The sequence below is a fragment of the Lissotriton helveticus genome, chromosome 8, assembly GCF_964261635.1.
Source record: "Lissotriton helveticus chromosome 8, aLisHel1.1, whole genome shotgun sequence".
In the NCBI taxonomy this organism is placed as follows: domain Eukaryota; kingdom Metazoa; phylum Chordata; class Amphibia; order Caudata; family Salamandridae; genus Lissotriton; species Lissotriton helveticus.
The window spans coordinates 101,156,989-101,170,317 of NC_136069.1; the positions used below are offsets into that span (position 1 = coordinate 101,156,989).

At 47.4% G+C, this 13,329-nt stretch overlaps 1 protein-coding gene across 1 annotated transcript in view; it reads left to right on the forward strand.

Moving 5' to 3' along the window:
* Positions 1–13,329, forward strand: part of MAEL (maelstrom spermatogenic transposon silencer) — a 1,192,885-nt gene that overhangs the window by 632,161 nt on the left and 547,395 nt on the right. The gene's annotated exons all lie outside the window — the stretch shown is intronic.

The window sequence follows — 13,329 nt, forward strand, 5'->3', positions numbered from 1 at the left end:
GGATGGCATGAGTGAAATCTGTGGTGAGATTTTTCACCACAAACAGTATTAATATTGATAAATAACTTGTTCTTCTGATAGATACTTCTAACCCCATATTCTTCACTCTTCCCCGTCGTCGAGATGAGAGTCCCCGGGACATAAAATAGTATTGTCCTATAGACATAAATGTTGAAGAGTAGGTCTAGAGGCCTCACCTTAGTAACATATCCATGTCCTTTTGCAAAAAGGACCACATTGTAGAGAACAGCCAATCAGCTGCCACCTCCCTTTAGAACCTTCCTGACAGGAGCCTCAGTCCCTCAGATTTTCTACCGCACGTTGTGCTAAGGGAGTCTCCACCTGAGTTCTGCTCAGGATTGTTTATTTCAAGCTTTTCTTCAATCTTTTGGATTGTTTCCAGTCAAGTGAAAGCTGTTTACTATGGCTGACACTCCTAAGAAGGGTATTTTTAGAGCTTGCAGCTCCTGTGGAAAGAAAAGGCTTCACATAGATGACCAGCACAAGGACTGCCTGTACTGCCTGTACCCTGATCATTCAGCTAGCTAAGGACTGCAAGGTATGTCGGACATTCTTAACAAAAACCCTTAAAGACCGTGAAGGACGCCTTTTGATCTGGCTCCAAAGGCTTAAGGACGGGGACAATTTGGAATCATCTGATGAGGGCTCTTCAGTCTCCTCCAAAAATATCTCTTAAAAGGCAAAGGGTAGCTTCCCCTAGCCCTCTGGATGCTCCTCCAAAGAAGACGTCAAAAAAGTCTTCAGAGGCTATGTCTAGCTCAGCTTCTGACACAGAGGTTCACACCTTCAAGAAGCCTGCGCCGTCGACTTCGGCCTCGTCGACGACTTCATCAGCATCCAGGAAAGGTGTCTCCTATGCATGTCTCCACGTCGACGACTACGGCATCGTCGTCATTTTCATCGACGACTACTCCATCGACGACCGCGGGTAAGACTTTATCGTCGACAATTGCCCTTAAGAAGTCCATGTCAACACCCAAAATCCCGCCGCCGATTACCTCGCCGACGACAGCGTCAACGACGAGATCATCACTGTCGACATTGGTACCGTCGACGAAGGCCCCATCCACGAAGGCCTCGTCGTCTAAGACACTGTTGACGAAGACACTGTTGACGAAGACACTGTTGACGAAGACACTGTTGACGAAGACACTGTTGACGAAGACACTGTTGACGAAGACACTGTTGACGAAGACACTGTTGACGAAGACACTGTTGACGAAGACACTGTTGACGAAGACACTGTTGACGAAGACACTGTTGACGAAGACACTGTTGACGAAGACACTGTTGACGAAGACACTGTTGACGAAGACACTGTTGACGAAGACACTGTTGACGAAGACACTGTTGACGAAGACACTGTTGACGAAGACACTGTTGACGAAGACACTGTTGACGAAGACACTGTTGACGAAGACACTGTTGACGAAGACACTGTTGACGAAGACACTGTTGACGAAAGCGTCGACGAGAACACTGATGACGACCCCGTCGACGGAAGTACCGTAGACGGGGCTGCATCAATACCATTGAGTAATCCTTTTATACAGTCGACGACGCCAATGCCGTCGACGACAAATGCCCAGATTATAACAACTGTTGACACTACATCGCCGACTGTCACCCCGTCGACGGGCCTGTCGACATTGGGTGATTCTGGCTTTCAGACAGCTTCTACGCGTCTTAAAATCTCCAAGAGGGCACTGACTCCGGAGTTAACTTCTCCTAGCCGTGTACAGAGTTTACCACCAGCATGTCTCATACAAGATGAGGAGTCGGACGAAGGGAATATGTTTCAGGCAACGAGCCCCTCAGACCTAATTGTGAAATGTCAAAGTTCAGATGAGGAGGAAGTGCAGGAATAAGTAGTTCAGCGACATATTACACCTATGGTCTGCCTACCAGCATCCTTGGTGTCGGATTTAAGATTTCTTATCCATGACTAAAAGCATAGATTTCCAGAATCTCCAGCTCCTACGTCAACCACGGCAGCACCGTCTCCAAGACCACGACCGCCGCCCTTGGTTATCCAGCAGTAGAGGGTACAGTTGCCGATACCTCAATCTTCGGATGAAGAAGAGGAAGACCAAGAAGGTGAGGTACAGGATGATCAATCTGTACATGAGGACTGGGACAATTATGTTGTACCTTCGCCAGCTTTGCTAGTACCCGCCACCTCAGATTCTCCACCGGTGGACATCGGTGGGTTCCACAATGTGTTGAAAGGGGCTGCTAAACGCTTTGAGATTACCATGGAATCCCAGGAGCAGGAATGCTTCCTGTACGATTTTAAAGAACCTATGAAGAAAACGTCAAGATCTATTCCAATTATTGATTATCTGTGGACGCAGGGAGTTCAAGTGATGCAAAATCCAGCATCAGTTTCACCAGTGGTACCGCGTTTGGATAAAAAATACAAAGCCCCAAATTCTGTACCAGCCTGTCTGACAGGGCATCCCAAGCCTGATTCAGTGGTAACGCAGGCAGCAAAAAAGAACTCCAGGAATCCCTCGTCACCCTGATCAGCTCCACCGGATAAGGCGGGAAGGAAATTAGACAACATAGGCAAACGGTTTTCCACTATGTCAGCGATGACTGTAAAAGCGGCAAATGCCCTAGCGCTTCTTAGCGCTATAACAAACCACTATAGGCCATATACCCACATACCTGTCTGAACTGCGGGATGCCTCCAAGGAGGAAGTAAAAGGTATCCTTCTGGAGGGTCAGTCTTCAGCTACGGAAATCATAGATTGCGCAATGGATGTGGCAATGACAGGATTCCGCCAACTAGCCGGGGCAGCGGTTTTAAGGCGGCAAGGATGGCTCAAAGCGACCTCCTTCAGACCAGAAGTGCAGTCTAAAGTTTTGGATATGCCATATGACGGCGAACTTTGGTTTGGATCAAAAATTGATGAGTCACTCCAAAATATTAAGAAAGACACTGACACTGCAAGAGCGCTGGGCACGCTCCAGTATAGGAATCAGTCCTTTCGAGGGAACAGCGGACGAGGACAACCCTCGTACAGAGGTAGTTACCAGAATAAGTCATCCTACTCTTCCAATCAGAGTAGACCTCAATACTAGCAGAGGCAACAACAGGGCCGTCAATCCTCTTATGGAAAGTCATTTTTTTTATAGGAAGGGGTCAAAAGAGGAACAACGGGGGGCGACAATGACTTGTTTACCCAGCCAGTCCAAACCTTACCTCAATCATTAAAAATTTGAGGAAAATAAACCCACTTTCTACAAAATTGGAAGGAGATTACTACGGACCGTTGGGTCCTTCAATTGATACAATTTGGCTATTCCATGGAATTCAAGAGTACTCCTCCAAGGACTCCTCCTAGCCCAATGCACCACAAGAACCTGCGACTGCTTCTGTGAGATCTGTTATGCTCAGGAAGGGAGCAATAGAGAGGGTACCATCGGCGCAGAAGGGACTGGGATTTTATTCCCGCTTCTTTCTCATACAGAAAAAGAAATGGAGGCCTATACTAGACCTCAGAGCATTAAACAAATTCTTAAGGAAGCAGTCGTTTCGCATGAACACGATCCAAGAAGTCTTGCATCTTCTGGAAGAGGGGGATTTCATGGCGTCACTGGATTTACAGGACGCGTATTTTCATATCCTAATTCTCAAATCTCACCAAAAATATCTGAGGTTTGCAGTAGCGGGCAGGCACTTCCAGTTTCGTGTCCTTCCTTTTGGTCTCAAATCATCGCCACGCATATTCACCAAATGTCTTTCCCCAGTGGCAGCATACCTCAGACAAAACGGTCACCAAGTCTTACCATATCTAGACGACTGGCTGGTAAAGGCACTGTCCTTCACAGGCGCTTCCAGATCCTCCAACGCCTGTCTCAGTCTCTTCGACCATTTAGGCCTTACGCTCAACCGAGAGAAGTCAACTCTGCAGGCTTCCCAATCCATCACCTTTCTAGGGGCAACCCTGACACGGGTTCCGCAAAAGCGTTCCCATCTCAGGAGAGAAAGCACAAGCTTCTTTCTCTAGCCTCGACAGTGGCCTCAAACACAGCTTACAGTTCCTCTCTTCAAGTCCCTTTTAGGGATGATGTCATCGTGCATCCTGCTAATACCACATTGCCGCCTGAGGATGCGTCCTCTGCAAGAAGCACTGTCAAAACAGTGGACGTAATGCACGGGGTCATTCGACGACCGTATAAGGGTAACAGTGCAAATGGTCAATTCCTTACGCTGGTGAATGTCGCCACGGAATCTGTCTCAAGGGTTGACGTTCCTCATTCCGGCAGCTTCTCATGTCATAACAACGGACGCCTCCTTGGACGGTTGGGGAGCCTTCCTGCAGGAATTGCAAATAAGCGGCAAATGGTCAATTTCATAGAAAAAGCTTCACATCAACCTTCTCTAGCTGAGAGCAGTCTTCCTGGCCTACAGTCATTCCTGCCAAGGATCAAAAACTCCCTAGTGCTCGTCAGGACAGACAACACTACGACTATGCACTACGTGAACAAACGGAGGGGCTCGCTCACTCTCTCTCGCGAGTCGCAAAAAAAATTTGGAATTGGCTCATTCTCCACAATGTAACCTTGAGGGCGGAATATGTTCCAGGCACGGACAATGTCCTCGCCGACACGTTGAGCAGGCAAAAGACTTTGTCGCACAAGTGGGAGCTAGATCAACAAGTTGTCGATCTGAACTTCTCCAGGTGGGGCACGCCGCAAATCGACCACTTTGCGACGAGATTGAAAGCCAAATGCCCACACTTCGCAAGTTGGCATCCCATGTCAGGATCTCTAGGGAATGCATTTTCCATTGCATGGCGCAACGTCTTTGTGTACGCCTTTCTGCCATTCCCAATGCTTCCCAGAGTCCTAAGGAAGATGAAGGTGGAGCGTTGTTCTTTGATTTTGATAGCCCCAACTTGGCCAAGGCAACATTGGTTCACAGAGCTACACCGCCTGTCCCTAGAGCCGCCAATCCGCCTGCGGCAGATTCCGACTCTGCTCACAATGAACAAGCAGATTCAACATCCGGATCTGAAGTCTCTCAGGTTAGCTGCTTGGCTCCTGACTTCCGAGAGTTCCACAACCTGAATATTCCACAAGACTGTAGAGATATTCTAGCAAAAGCAAGGCCAGATAGAACTACCAAGACGTATTCCCTCAAATGGAAGCGCTTTTGTGTTTGGTGTGCAGATCAAGGAATTCGGCCGTTCTCCTCCTCACCGGAGCAGATCTTACCTTACCTTTTACATCTGGCACAGTCTGGCCTTGCCCACTCCTCCATTAAAGTACACTTGGCAGCAATTTCTCGTTTTAATAGAACCTTTACGGGTCCATCTCTCTGGTCACACAGACTGATTAAGCAGTTTTTAAAGGGATTATACAGAGCTTTCCCGCCAGTGAGGATGTTGCCACCTACTTGGCATCTCAATGTGGTTCTTAACCAGCTCATAAAGCATCCATTTGAACCAGTACACAGAGCGGACCTTAAATATGTTTCCTGGGAGACAGCACTCCTCCTGGCTCTCACATCTGCAAGGAGGGTCAGTGAACTAAAAGCATTTTCAATCCAAGATCCTTTTCTACAGTTCAAAAACGACAGGGTAATCCTAAGAACCAACCCTAGATTCATCCCAAAAGTCCCATCGGACTTCCACTTAAATGAACCTGTAGTTCTGCATTCTTTCTTTCCAAACCCAAGCACAGCAGCTGAGAGATCGCTTCATTCTTTAGATCTCAAATGATGCTTTAAATTTTACATTGACAAAACGAAAGCATTCAGAAAATCTAACCAGCTCTTCGTGGCTTACAGCAGACCTAGAAAGGGTCTACCGCTTACCAAGCAGAGCATTTCCCGATGGATTTCGGCGGCCATTGCCTTCTGTCATGACCAAGCTGGACGGCCATTACATTGCAAAGTGAGAGCGCATTCAACTAGAGCTATCTCCACGTCTACGGCGCTCTTCCCAGGTGTGTCCGTCATTGACATTTGGAGGGCGGCAACGTGGAAGTCGCCGCATACCTTCGCTAGGCACTACTGCCTGGATACAGAGCTGATGAGGGATGCAGCAGTGGGACAAGCAGTGTTACGCCAACTATTTCAGTAAGGTGAGCCTTCCTCCATCCCTCCATCCTACTCTAATATGCACATTTCTTTGCTAATGCTATTACTGATGTTGCTTGATGGTTCATAGTCGCATGATATGTATTATCTAATGACTGTTATTTGCTATTCCATCAGAAATGTGCTTTTGGTATTGCTTTCCCCTCTGATTCAGGCATATGAATCTATGAAAGACACCCATAATACTGGATAAGAAATGCGTTACCTGTAACTGCAGTTATCCAGTATTGGTGTCTTACATAGGTTCACATGCAACCCTCCCGCCTTCCCTAGAAGGACTCCCCTAATTCTCTCAGTGACACGCCTACTTAGCTTAGTGCGTACGAAAATCTGAGGGACTGAGGCCCCTGACACGAAGGTTCTAGAGGGAGGTGGCAGCTGATTGGCTGTTCTCTACAATTTGGCCTTTTTTGCAAAAGGACATGGATATGTTACTAAGGTGAGGCCTCTAGGCCTACTCTTCTACATATATGTCTATAGGACATTACTATTTTATGTACCGGGGACTCCCATCTCGACGACGGGGAATGATTCAGGCATGTGAATCTATGAAAGACACCAATACTGAATAACGGCAGTTACAGGTACGTAACGCATTTCATGTATGTATGTATGTATGTATGTATGTATGTATGTATGTATGTATGTATAGGGAGAGGGAGAGATATATCTCCAGTGTTTGCCCTTTTATTAAGCAAATGACACACAGGTGAGTCACAATACTGTATTCTGGGATAAATCCCAAGTGAGGCTACTGACAAGTTGAGATAAATTACCAAAAATTGTCCTCGTCGTGCCCCAGCACCTTTTCAAATACTGCCAGACGCCTGTTGGTCCGATCTGCTCCTCTGTTGAAAAGCAGCGGAACCGCTTCTCTCAGCGGCGGTGCGCCTCTTGGCCGGACACGCCAATTTAATTTCATAATCACAGTTGCCCAAGGCGAGGCGCACTCCCTGTTGGCGAGATATTAGGATCAGGAAAAGGGTCTCAAGCACATCGGCCTCTGCAGCTACCTGCCGTGTTTCGAGCCCAAAATGGTGGCACTGTATGGTAGCAGCGTATTCCTATGAAGAAGGGTGTATGCCCGAAACTCGTCAGGTAGCTGCAAGACGCCCATGTGCCTGAGACCCTTTTCCTGATCCTAATCTCGCCAACAGGGAGTGCACCTCACCTTGGGCAACTGTAATTATGAATATAGAGTGTGCGTGTGAGTGTGAGTCTCTATATATTATAGATACTCACTCGCTCCAGAACATGGAAGCAGGCTAATTCTAATTGACGCCGGTAATTATATCACTACAGCTGAAAGTAGATTTGCTGTCTGACCCTCAGCCGATTGCAGCCTGATATTGACAGATGTAGCGCTATGAAATTACTAAAGCACAACCAGTCGTTGTACAGCTTGACTCTGTACCAGTGTCTCTTTCCAGGGTCGACGCACCAGCAGAGGGTTAGTTATCTCTTTGGCAGTGATACTCGCCAAAGTAAACCACTAAAAGGAGATGATGATGCTGGGGAGAGGAATAGGTTAATCTAACCTCTTTATGACCGTAACACTGGTTACATTGGCTTACAAGAGGCAAGTGGACCTAACACCTTCCTCGAAAAAATGTTTTACTCTCAATTTGGACCACCAATGAGTGTATATCATTTGTGGTAGTAGTATTCTGAGCAGCTGAGATGCTGAAATTGCAGCTGCCTCAAGTCATGACCACAAATAACATCCTTACAGAAATGTTGCAGTCTGGTCCAACCACATCCGAGCCAGTGCTTCCCTTTAATGAGGCCATTACTCCTATCTTGGTTGACACTTCGCCAAAGCCCTGTTGTCATTCAGTGAATAGACTGGTGGTCAGGTGTCGCAGACCAGCATCTAACAATCCTAATTTTGTCACTAAACAACCTACCCTAGAGAACCTGGTGAGTCCAGCTTTAACCAGCAAGGTGAGCCCCAGTTAATTTCCAATGCATCCTCCTGCTTAAGAGTGAAAGAGGATTGAGGCTAACCTTGCACTGACATCAGTTAATGCCGTCTACCTGTTGGGGTGCTGCACGTCCGATGTGACATAGCCAGCGATATCTTGCTGTGGTCTTGTAAGACCTTAGGACCTCTCTGACCGAAACAAAACATGTTTATCATGCGGCCAAATACTAGATTGGGCACTTGGCACCAGTGTTGTGCTCTGCCGTTTCATGTGGATGCATTCAACTGGACATTTGACCACAGGTTCCTCACATTTAGCATATCCCCAGCACTATACTGGATATGAAAGGTTTTATAGCTGTGCTTCAGTGTTTTGGTAGGTGGCATGGTTCTGCTCAAAATGTGCACCTCCTAACCTCAAAAGGGACGGAGTGCAGGCATAAACACAACCCCTTCGAGGGACCTTTCAACAACTTTCTTCCACACTCTCAGAAAAAAGTGTCAAAATGTCAAGACAGTGTGGCACCTTGTGAAGATTTTGTAATATAGGCTGCTCCACAGAATAGGAAGGTAGGACGGCATGTGTGAAATCTGCACTTAGAGTATCTGCCAGAAAGAGGGTTACTAATAATAAGTAACTTGTTCTTCTGATAGATACGTCTAACTCGAGATCCCTCACTTTTTGAATGGATACCATTGCAGTACCTCCCAAGGTGACAGATCTAAAGAGTGAACTCAGCCTGCTCAGTTCTACAGGATTTTTTTGTCTTAAGTGCACTTCCTACCAGACCCGACTGAGATAGTAGTGCTTCATAATAAGCGACTTTCAAGATGTAATTTGATGGCTCACGTCTTTTTAGATAAAAACAAAAACCTGATTCTATTCTGGACAGTAGAGCCTCTATGTAATCTCTGTAGCTCTTTGGCCCTGCCTCAGTTTGCTCATCAGTGTAGAAAAGTCAGAGGCTCGACTTTCCAGGGTGATAGACAGCAGCAGTCTCCCCTGCTGTTGTAGCAGTCACCCATGTCCTAAGTGAAATTCAAGGTCAACCAGGAGCACTTCAGTTTGCAGTGCTTTCCTTTATCCCCGCCAGTGCCTCTCAGCTGTCAATGACAGTGATGGCTATGGTTAAGGATACCAGTTTTAACCTGGCTTCACAACTGGCCGTTGAAGGAGGGTTTGCCACAGTCCGACATAGACTACTTCCAGATGACAGCAAATGTATGCCCCACCAGAGACTTTTTCAGATGTTGCCATTCATTGGACCCGTCCTGGATACAGTGCAGTTCAGGCCTTCACTCTCCATGAATGAATCGAGGCCATTCAGGCTATGATCTAGTGTTTCAGCCTGAGGCCTGGATCTTAATGAGGACAGTTCTGAGGCTTCTTTGCCTCTTAGCCTTATGCATCTTCGTGTTCAACAAGATCAGGTGGTACATGCAGGCTCTTCAGTGGAATCTGAAGTTCCAGTTGCCTCAGCACTGAGGAAATCTATCAAATTATATCCATATTTCGGAAGAGGAGGCTCACTATTTCCAGTGGCAGCTGCTTGTATGCAGTTGGTCCAGCAGCAAACCCCTTATCCCATGACCACACAGAGCAGGCCCCCTCTTTTTTTTTTCCTCACCCAGGTCATCTGGTGGAGGGGGAAATTGGAGGAATCTGGTCTCTGACGGTAGCCCGACTTCATAGAATTCTGTTGGGGTTGCTTGCCATTTGCCTTTCTGCTGTCCACCAAAGGAACTCATGGAGGGTTTCATAGACATAATCCCTCCTATCTGTTATTGAAGCAAGCAGGGTGGAGTGGGAACCAGGATCCTGTGCTAGGGGGCTCTGCTCCTTTGGAGTTGGAGCATCAGGGCGTTTCCAGGGTCAGGAACCACTTGGCAAAATCCTTGAATGTCAGAGGATGAGCTAAGCAGATGGGGTCTGGTGGGTCATGATGGGTGTCGGCATCCTAAGGCGTTGCAAGGCATCTTCAGACATTGGGGAGAACCCTGGCTACCTTTGCTACTGTCAAGAATATGCAGCGTCCACATTCTAATGGGTATTGCCAACTGCAGATTCCCCAACTTTAGGGTATCCCCAGGTGCCAGTGTGGATCTGGAATTTTCCCAGCAGTGCTGTGTGACTCCACACTTGTTTTGTTGTGAACCGAAAGGGAAGGGGATAGTTGCATATAAGTGCCGCCCCTACGCACTGATGTTAATTCCTTTTTTTGTTCACCTTTCCACGCGGGTTCCAAAGTGTCGCTCTTTTTCATTTTGACACATTTATCCAGACTGTAATGCAGAGTGCCAGCGAACGATGTACTCACCTAAAAGTACCGGGTTTAAACCATGCTGTGACTGTAGTAAACAAAAATCAGTGACAGACCCGCACTATTTGTGCCTCTAGTGCTTGGGCTCACGGCACAATAACAAATTGTGAATGGAATGTGTACTAATGCACTTAACAACAAAGAAAGAGAGGTTACTTATTTTTAGATAGCCACAGGGGGGGAGCTATGTCGGAGAAGATTGTCAACACCCAATTTGGGTGGCTAAGAAGGCCCTCACACACCGACCTAGTCAGTGTCATGCTTCATCACTGGGCCCCACCACAGAGGCCGAGTGCCTCTTTGGTGTGCTGCGACGCCAGAAGACTGCGGAGCTGGTTGTGTGAATAGGTGTGTAGTGAGGGATATAAATAAAAAGTGTCTAAAGAGTATCTCAAAAAAACTTTATTCGTAGATCCCTATGACACGGTTTAAAAGAGTACTATGTGTCTGAATTTTACAGCCAAAGGTAATGTTTTGGGTTAATTCAGCAATAGAGTTAAATCAGTCAACATGTTTCAGCCTATTTATTGGTGTTAATTTACCCAGGCATTCGTCAGGACTAGTGAAACCCCGGCGGTATGGACTCTCTAATCGTCCACCCTAACCTGGGGACGTGAAAGTGAAAAGGATTAAAGGTGAAAAAAGTGCAAATCAAAAAAAAAAAAGAGGAAGCGCGGTTTGCTCATTCCAAAAACTCCTAACTTAGGAGTGATTCTGCACTTTAGTTTGTGGCGCTAGCTGCACCATGGGTCTCGGGAGGGGGGTAGGAGCGTAACTGGCACATCGCCCTCAACGCTCACTGCCCGCATTGGCACCTAGCTTCTCCTCGACGGTTAATGCACTTAAACAAGACCATGAACAGAAAATGTAAATCGCTGTATATTGCAAAAAGCAATGAAAGTAATCTGCGATGCGAAACAGGTTAAGGCCTTCAGGGAGGCCATACTGCACATTTTTGGTACTGGTCTGACTAGCTCATGTGTGGCTTAGGGCACCTAGGATCTGCAGGAACTTCCAATTGGGTTACCTGCAGCAAATTCATACTCTGCTCAGTCTGAGCCACTGGAATCTGCGCTTGGTTCCGAGCCAGACACTGGTGCGGACCTCCATTTTGGCTTCAAGAACTCTGCTAACTCTGCTAACTTTGGTATCTCACAGAAACAGGTTTGAGGCATATGAGCTGTAGATTGTATACTTTAGCATAGATCGCCATCTGGTGTTTGGCTCAGATGTTTGCAGTTTGTTTTTGTCAAAGAAGTCTTTGTAGTCACAAGATAGGTGACTACTCCTTATGGTGATAGTGCGCACGGGCATCGACCATCTTCAGATTGTTTTTTTTTTTTTTTTTGCCATCTGGTTCGGATGTTAAATTGCTGCGCCCCAGTCGGTGTTCTCAAAACCCCTTCGCGCAATCACTCAGCTCTCGACGGTATAGTCTTGATCGCGTTTTCCCTTTTTTACCAGCATCCTCAACACTCAAACGACCTAGACTTTAACGCTGGCCGTTGGGCCTACCCGCGCCCACGTTCGACTTCTATGTAACACTGTAGGAGAGTGGGGTCTGCAATCCTATGGTCACCCCAGATTTTTGCCTTTTGCTTCACTGGTTTATGACTTTCCCTGGCTGTGGGCCTGCTCATCAGACCCACAGCCTAGCTGTTCTCTCTAAATTGACAACCATGTACTTTAGGTGCATTTACCAATTGGTACTGGGCCACCTTATCAGTCCCTGTACAGTATACCTTAGGTATCCAGGGCATAGGTGTACCCAGGGCCTACCAGGGGCTGAAGCATGCATTATGCCACCCCTGGCTGGCCATCTAAAACTGACACAACTGGCTGCATGACAGCTGGGGCAAGGTGGTGTAATCACCCTTTGCTATGGATATAGTATACCTATATCTAACCCTAAAATGGACACATATTCTCCTATCAGTCACTCCTATGGCAGGCCTTATCAATCCTGAAGGCAGAGTGCTTGGAATTATGTGAGATGGTGCTCTGGCAGGAGCTGAGCCAGTCTGCAGCTTGCGGAACCAAGTCCTAATAGCTGTTCCATGATAACGCTATACCATATACTCTTAAGTGCATTATCAACCTCGCGGTTAAATGCTAACTCTGGTATAACATTATCAAAACATGTCGAGTAAGGTGTCATACGAATTGGAATACTACCCCCTCGCCAATTCTGGCGATGGGGGTAGCATTCCACCCTTCTAGAGGGGCATGGCATGTATGTAACTGTGAACCCCGGTTAAAGTTAACTCGAGCCTCGGCATCACAGAATGGATGCTGCCACCACAGACACAAGTCTGACCTCCTGCTGCTGGGAGTCCTTCCAGCAAGGGAGGCCTGGACAAAGGGTTTCTTGCCTTGGGAGGTGCTAGCACCACCCCAGACAGAATTTTGTATATTGAGGTAGGGAGGCCTGAAAGGAATGAGACATGCCTGGGGCACACAAGGTGCCCTGTGCATACACCGGTTCAAACCAGTTGCTAGGGCACTCCAGCCCCAGCTCTGGCGGGAAACCAGACAAAGGATAGGGGGTGTAGCCACCACCCTTCCTGGTCCCACCCAGGGGAGGGACCTAGTCAGTATTGCAGCCCGCTTTAGGAGAATAAAGGTAGGAGCTGGTCCCGTTCCAAATTAGATTATCCTGAACAATTCTACAAGAAGAAACTCTGGACTTCGACGTTCTGCTCCACAGAAGACTGAAAAATCTCCCTTGTGGACAAGGAGTGTCCACCCTGCAACTGCAGGCACCATCAAGCATCCAGCGGCTTCACTTTGTCGTCTTCCCTCGAGGATCCAGACTTCAGAGCTCGACGAGACCCAGATTCCCAGACCTCTCCGACCTCAACTCACCTCTACAGCAAAGCTGAGACCCGTGGGTGTGACGAGACACGTGGGACCGGCCATCTTGAACGAACCTGCACTTCGCTTCCAGCACG